The 8,174-nt window shown below is 38.0% G+C and overlaps 1 long non-coding RNA gene across 1 annotated transcript; it reads left to right on the top strand.

Annotated features, from left to right (window-relative positions):
• Positions 1–4,092: 4,092 nt before the first annotated feature.
• Positions 4,093–6,328, top strand: LOC136687373 (uncharacterized). Its single transcript, XR_010800449.1, has 6 exons — positions 4,093–4,209; positions 4,547–4,661; positions 4,822–4,969; positions 5,057–5,132; positions 5,294–5,410; positions 6,225–6,328. It is a non-coding gene; the product is annotated as an uncharacterized lncRNA (long non-coding RNA).
• Positions 6,329–8,174: the final 1,846 nt, after the last annotated feature.

The raw sequence follows: 8,174 nt of genomic DNA, 5'->3' as shown, positions 1-8,174 counted from the left end.
TGTTTCCTGTAGGAGGAAAGAGGACAGAGGGGATCAGGGTGTAATGGGTGGGTTGTGTCCATCTGTGTCGTCAGTGTAAACACAGACCCTCGTCATAGTGCACTTCCACCTCCAGAACTCTTCAGATATTTGTAAATATTAAATATTTAGTTTTCAAACGACGCCAAACACAATGTAAGTGTGGGCTAACACTGAACTGTCTTTGTTCTTGTTAATCTGGTTAATGGTGTAAACTGAGCACAGACAGTGTGTTGATGCTGAGTGGACGGGGGTTAAGAGACGTGTCTTAAAGCTGAAAGGAAACACAAACATAGGAACAGAAGGAAAAGATGGGGCTTCTCTAAGAAACTCTTCTCCTTTCTGTGAGATTGGATTCTGGGGGTTTGTTGTGGGGGGAATGAAAGAGTGATGTTTGTTGGTGAAAAAGAAGAATTCTGAAATATACTTTTATTAAAGTTTAATATTATGAACATTTAATAAATCTCTTAAAAAAACAGGAGTCTGTCTTTCTACTGCATCTCCACACACACACACACACACACACACACACTCTGAAGCCCTCTATTCAGGGTCTAGTAACGGATTCTGAATAAAATTCAACATTTTCTCACATTTTAAAGCACTGAGAATGTGGCGGTCACACCCTGTTACTGAAGAAGAATATTCTGTTGTGTTTCACTGCGACAACAAGCTGAATGTATGAGAGTAAAGACTATAAGAGAATGTAAACACAAAAGATCCTCAGTGATTTCTCTGGTAAAAAAGAAAGAAAAAGACCCAATGTTCCCATGACTAACTCCACAGCTATTAAGAGCTTTATTTATATAATCAGTTTATATAATCATGTACCAACAGTGTTTTAAGAGAAGAATATTCTTTTCTATTGTGTGTCTTCATGTGATTTTAATGCTGTTTTAATCTATGAAATTAGTCACTTGATAAACCACAGTGTAAATAAATATTAATCGTTTTAACACAAACTCAGAAAAGAAACCAGTGTCTCACTGTTAACAGCAGCAGTGTTTAATAATTCTTCAGTTTAATTCTTGCTGTAATTACAAACTTTTATTACTATTTTTTATTGTTGGGATTAAAACCATGAGCCTGAAGCTAAACGTGACACAGGGGGTGTTTCTACAGCTGTAGTGGCTATGACTCCAGAAGTAGAGGGTGAGGAGGAAGAGGCTGTCAAGAAAAAAGCTCTGTGCCTATTATGTCCACTAGGGGTTGGAGATAATAAAAGTTTATAAATTATTTAAAAAAAAAACTGTCCCACTCAGCCTCAGACCAAAGTAACTCTTAAATAAAGTCACAAAAAAAAAACAAAGAAACAGATACAGAAGGCAATAATTTATTGTTTTTAGTGTTAAATATTGCCTCATGACAGCTTTAAAAGCTTCTTAGAAAACAGGATAAAGCTTCAGGGGGACCACAGGCCAAAATAACAAACAATGACTAAAAATAAACCAATTCCACCAACTAAACTTACAGAAAAGAAAATACAAATATCTGCCCTGTCTACTCTCACCAAAAACAGGGCCCAAAAGCACAAACAAAATGGCAGGTCTCCCTTACAAATCCTGTTTAAAATACAACAACCACAGAATACAACATCAAAGATCTTTGGTCTGACACTGTTGGGCAGCCAGCTGAAGCAAAGGATCGGCTTGGACAGAAGAAAAGGAGCAGCTCTCCAACTCCAGGACAATAGTCCTTTATAAATCTCCCGCCATCAGAGCCAGCCAATCAGAAGTGAAGCATGTGGGTGGAGCAACAGGCAGCAAATCAGCCCCAAGAGCATTCACCTAAAATCTCCAACAAAGAGAAAGATAAACTAACACTCCAAAATAACACGGGACGTAACACCCCCCCACCACCAAAATTTAACATACCGTGTTATTTTACAATTTAAACACGAGAAAGAGCATCAGCGAATACACTCCCTGACCCTTTTTTATAACAAATCTACAGACTCCTGAACAATAAGTGCCCACCTCATAATTCGATGATTTGAGTTTTTAATTCGAGAGAGAAATCAACGGATTATGATCAGTGTACACAACACGTGGAGAAATTATTATTCTTCATTCCACACTCAGCTCAGAGAAATCTACGTAAAAGGCAAAAAAGAAACCACTTTAAGGGACTACAATGGACAAATGTTACAGCAAAAGTCATTCGATCTGTGCACCCATGCTGCAGTTCTGCATTTCTTGGTCACAGGATTAAAGCTCTTGGATCAAAGAGAAATGCACCACTTTTTAAATGCTCAGGGTGCTGTACATTTAGTGAGTGTCCAGTTGAAGTAGATGTTGTAGTGCACAGTGAGGCTACTCTGAAAGCACTTGTGTCCTTCAGAGGTGAAACTGCGGTACACAGCGAAACTGAACTGAAGAGGCGTCCTGTGAGAGCAGAAGAACAACTTCGTACAGATCAACAACTTGTAGGCACATTTCCAAGGGCCCTTTATCTTCAAAATCTGCAGAAACTTCAGAAACCTGTATTTGAGTCTGGTTGCAGAGATGAAGCCCCAACTCCTGGGGTTCTGAAATCCATCTCCTGGAGACAAAGAGGCAAGAAAAGACCTCATAAAAATGAAACTCTGAGTCTCCAGAAACTGACTCGCCTCACAATGTGCTTCAAAAACTACTCCTCCTTCCTAAAGGAGCAATGCTGTGGTCAAAAAGGAGCACTGACAGTTTTCACAGACGATCAAAAGAGGACTCAGTGTATCTAGATGCTACAGGGAGTATTCTAAAAAAACAAAAAAACAATCCAGATCCATTTTATGTATGAGATCGTGGAGAGAAACCAAAACAAAGGTTGTCCTTCTTTCCCTGTCGCAACTGATGTGACATGTGATCACACCACTGCTTCTGTTCTTTATTTTCTCAGTGTGTTTCAAACGGATCGTGTCAGACTTCATGGACACAGGAATATAAACCCAATAATGATTGTAGGTGATGGCTCTATTGTCCTCATGCAGGAAATATCACAAGTTTTTTGCCAAACAACCCTCAGCGATTTGCTTGTGAAATACTTCAAAACAGTAACTGGAAAAGGCACCACAGAAGACTTCAGTCTCACTGTTCTTCATCGCTGTCTGAGCCACATCATGAAGAACGCAAAGACCCTATGGAAATAAACAGTTAGTAACATTTTGTTTGTTTGTTATTAATGTGTATTAGTCTGTGTAACTGACCTGTAATATGTACATTATAACAACTCTAAACTTTCTATTCCTCAGTCAGTGCTCCCAGTCACTACAAGTTGTGTGTGCATATATTTGACCTCCTGACATCAGCACAATGGCAGAATTAGACGAGGTGCTTCTCAGCTGCACTGTGCTTTTTTCAAGTCCATGCAGTTCTGAAAATGTACAGAAGCACTTCACTGACCTCCAGGCACTGCTTATGGCCTTTGGAGAATCTCCTGTCAATGACAGCAGCATTGTTGCCGAGGACCTTGAGGTAAAAACCTCATTATGATTTTCATTAAACTTCTCTCTTTACCCTTTTCCTCAATCCGTAAATATGTGATTTATTTTATAGGTCACCGTAAGTCAAACACCATTTCAAACACATTTCAAGAATCTCATCAGCAGCGCACCTCTGGACCAAGAAGGAGACCCTAATGTTTACTGCTCTAGGACATTCACCTCTTCCTTAGTCACTTACGTCTCGCCCCAGGCAGCTCTGTGGACAGGTTTGACGCTGGGTGGGTGATTCATTCAGGTGATTCCAGTCTTAGTTCATGCACAGAATGTACATTTGTGAAAAAGTATATCTCACAACAGAGGAACATTTCAGGAACATGGTTTTATTTTCGGTGACCTGGGGAGGCGTGGTGAGGGGCTGTTTATCAGCAGTTCTCAAAGAAATGTTCCAGAATTTCAATGAAGACCATCCAGGTGAAATATACTTCAAGTGTTTCTCAGTTTAAAGTATGGTCTGTATTTTACTAGTCGTGCTGCTGGAAATAATCTGATATATTACAGTGAAACACGCCATTGATCTTCAGAATTTCACCAAAGACGACAGAACCCAAGGGAATCATGGAGAAGAGCCAGTGGGAGCTCAAAAAAACACGATTCAATAGACAACGAATAACAAGACGTGATGACTCTGTGAGAAGTGATCAGGACGCCCATGTTGCCCTTTTAAGGGAATGTGGTGATGGAGAACGAACCACGAGGAAAAAAGAGAAAAGGTTTGAAAAAAAACAATACACACAAACACATGATATAATATAAAAGATAAATATATATTAATTGAATGTATTTATTAAATTATTAAATAGGATTTATCAGACTCTGCTCAGACAGTCATTTAAGAGTTATTTAAAGATCTGTTTTTCATCTTTCCGGACGTCTACAATAAGACAATATTCATATGTAACAGTGATTGTATATTTTTATCTTTAAACCGTTATGAATGATTGTATAAGTATTAATTATTAACACCACACTTAGTGCAAAAAGATAAACACGTGCAGCACAGAGAAACCAAACATCTGTATTTTAATTACTATTAATGTCATTATCTAGGAGCAGAAAATACAGAAAGAGGTGTGGAAACAAAGAGAAGGGAATCAGAGGGGAGTCTGTGTCACGCCGATGAAGTAGACATTTTTGTACAAAGTGAAAAATATAAGAACCAACAGTGAGTTCATGAATTAACACCTGATAGTGTTTTATTTATTTGTTTTTTAAATGTACAATGTTTTAGATAAAAATTATACAAGATAATGATTAAAAATTATTAGGTAATTGTTAAAAATGTAGTGAGTGCCAAAAAAACAGTTATTTTGAATGTTTTAAAGAAGTCTTCAAGAACAAACAGCACACATTTGAAAGCAGAAGAACCAGTGGACGATGAAAGGGATGAGGACCTCATTTATAAGCGGCCGAGTACAGCACAGGAGCCTTTTTATAGCTCATAGTTTCATGGTCATATTATTTGGACAAAATGTAATAAATACTCTACTATTTGTGTTAAAACTCTATAGACTTGTGCACTGACGTGTAGTTATTTATTTACTGACATGACTTTTCCAGTTTAAAACAGAACACTAAATCCCCATTGACTTGTGCCTCGCCTACAGCTGACATTCAGGAAACAGCATCAGTGACAGTGAGATAACCACATATCACCACATTAATAATATATTATTCTACAACTGACACTTCTTTAGGTTTTTAAACAGTGTCTGTCTTCAGAATTATAATAAGTTTTCACAAAGGAAATATCTGAATGTGAACTAATGCATATTTCTATATGATTAATATCCACAGAGTCATCCCATGACATTAATTACATCTACGCCATCCACATCTTATGAGCCTCTAACTTCAGAGCGTGAGCCGAGACAGAAACAAGTTCATGAAACAAAAGAAACTGTTCCTTTAAAGGTGTTTATTTTATTCAGTCTGTAGCTCAGTACCTTCCAGTGATTCTAGAAGAGTAATAAAGGCTTAGCCACGAAGCATTAAAACACTGTACCACTTTAGAATAGGACTACACTTATACACTTTTATTAACATTTAACAATCTGTTTATTTATGATATTTATTGTGTTGTTAATATATTAAAAATAATTAATGATGTTATAAAACATAAATAGAAATGGCCTCTTTGCCAAATAGTGAACCCACATCCATCTGCACTGTTAGACCTCAGATCTTGCTGAATACTGACCTCACTTTGTCTTCTCCATCAATCGACATTAAACCTATCAGCGTCAGCACAGATTTCTTAAAAATGGCAAACATTTAATGAATAAACCACCAACAAACTCGCTTTTTATACATTAACTATAATGCGGTGTGTACCCTGACATAACAACACAATCAGCCAAATTCACATCATCAGGTCTTAGCTCATTCTTTATGTCGACATTTTCAATAAGTTCTCAGACATTTTCAGCATTAGGCAATAAACACAGGTCACTGCTGCTTTTTCTATCTGTGGGTCACAAATGATTATGAATTATATAATTATTATATATTATTATAAGGTGTTTTACACAGGTTTTTAAATCATTTGTAAACCTTTATAACTGTGGTCTTATTTTAAAGTGATACCCAAAGCGTATTTATGTAGTGCTCTATATTTAAATAAAACTGCAGCTTCAGACTTAATTCAGCTTCATTTAAATTACTGATATTGCACTTAGCTTTCAGTTCTCAGCGTTAACATTTATATGTTTTATATTATTTGTAACAGAGAGGTAAAGGAATGAAAACAAGAGCACGGAGAGAAAACCTTGGGCCAGTTTGGGGAAATCATTCACCGCAAGAAGTCATTCCAGCAGCAGCCAGATTGTCGAGACCAGTGATTATTCACCGTGATCAGTGGATTAGCATCTGGACCCGCAGACATGGCTAAGCAGTGATGAGATAGAGTTAGCTTGCTTTTACATGGCACAGAAGTATAATGATATTGATGGCTTTCAGTCATGCCTGTTGTTCTCAGCCCTTCATCGTGGCAGTATTGTTGGTGCCCCAGTGAAGCCATTTGTGCAAGTACTGAATATTAATGACAACCACTGGATTACTGCAAGTGCTGCCGGCCCCAGGTCTAGGGGTGTCTGGGCCAGCAGCAAGGGCCACACAGACCGAGCGGCACTGTGTATCCTTAGAGTCTATGGATCTGTGAATCTGTGAATCAGTGAAGAAACACGACAGCAGTGACAAGCTTAGTCGAAGACAGCGCAAGTTTATTTCTGAACTGCGCATGCTCAGAGTCTAAATTTTAGTGTGTTCTCCATGAAACTCAATGGGATCTAGGGGTTGAGTGGTGTAACACCATATCAAACAAACAAGAATGGCTTCAAAAGCTTTTAGAATGGTTCTGATGATTAAAATAATAAAATAAGTGTGAGGAGGGGGTGGTCTGTGTTAAATTAACTGTAGATGGAGGCAATTTTCTAACCCTCTACACAAGCAACATTCTCTGTCAGCCAAATGAGGTGTGCATATATGACAGCTTAAATTCAGGAGTAAACAACACCACTAAACAAATGCTGTCACGGATGATTCGACCGTCAGCACCTTGTTTCATTATCAGAAAGACTACTGTGCAGATTCAGCAGTCAGGGAGCAGTTGTGGACTTTTTGCCCTGGCCTTTGTAAAGGTGTTGTGTGACAGAGTTAGACCAGAGGAGTGCCTTATTGAGGAAAAACTAAGGCAAAGACTCTACAGAGGGATATTGGAGAAAAGGGTCCCAGACTGTGCTTACAAAAAAACACAGACAGCCAGAGAGGGATGCAGTAAAAGTATATGTTCACTGTGTCTGCAGGACTTCTCATAATAATGAAGTGATGGTCCAGTGCAGCAAATGCAGTTCCTGGTATCATCCCCCACTTGTGTGAGGGTCCCCAAGTGTGCACTGGACCCCACAGCAGAGGAGTGGCACTGACAAACCTGCATAGGTTAGTGTTTGAAAAATAAAAGACAAACAAACGGTCCTTCATTTAGTTTGTTCTTCTACATTTCAGAGTCTTCTTTACATTTCAGAGTGTGGTGTTGGTGGTGGGTGGTGGGGGTGGTGTTTAACTTGAAACGCTTGGCTTGGATTTAATGAGTACTTTCAATTAAAACATTTCTCTTGAACATCTGATTTAACGTCTTCATTTAAGGTCCATGTTTAAGGAATTAATCAGTACCAGTTTCCACATTTAAACAGTGTAATAACTAAGCGTCACTGCCACAGTTACCTGGTGTGTGTTTGTTAAGAATAGGGCTGATTTTATTTGGTAAACTTAGATATTAGTGTTTTATGGAGTTAATAAATGTGATTATTTACTGATCAGAAACGACAGTTTGACATCCTACTGCTACAAACTCCTACAGAACTGACATGACAATTATACCCTGGGTACATAAGGATACATCCCAGAATACTTCAGTGGGGTTTTCAAATCACAGTTTGATTTAACCCTGTTACGACGCACAAAACATGGATTTTTAAAAGAATTCTGAAGACAAGAGTTCAAAACTGCTGTGGTAAAGACACCAGCCAAAATCACCCCCTGTATCTCAGGATATGGTCTAAAAACTACAGTATTTTTTCTGGTAATAAACTGATTTAACCATTTTACTGAATTTAAAACATAAAAATACAAAACTGATTCATGTTTATTTATTCTTTTTTATATCTTTAAATTGATTAGT

Source organism: Hoplias malabaricus, chromosome 2 (genome assembly GCF_029633855.1).
Source record: "Hoplias malabaricus isolate fHopMal1 chromosome 2, fHopMal1.hap1, whole genome shotgun sequence".
NCBI lineage: Eukaryota > Metazoa > Chordata > Actinopteri > Characiformes > Erythrinidae > Hoplias > Hoplias malabaricus.
Note: the sequence above shows the minus strand (reverse complement) of the source record. Positions and strands in the feature narration are given on the sequence as shown.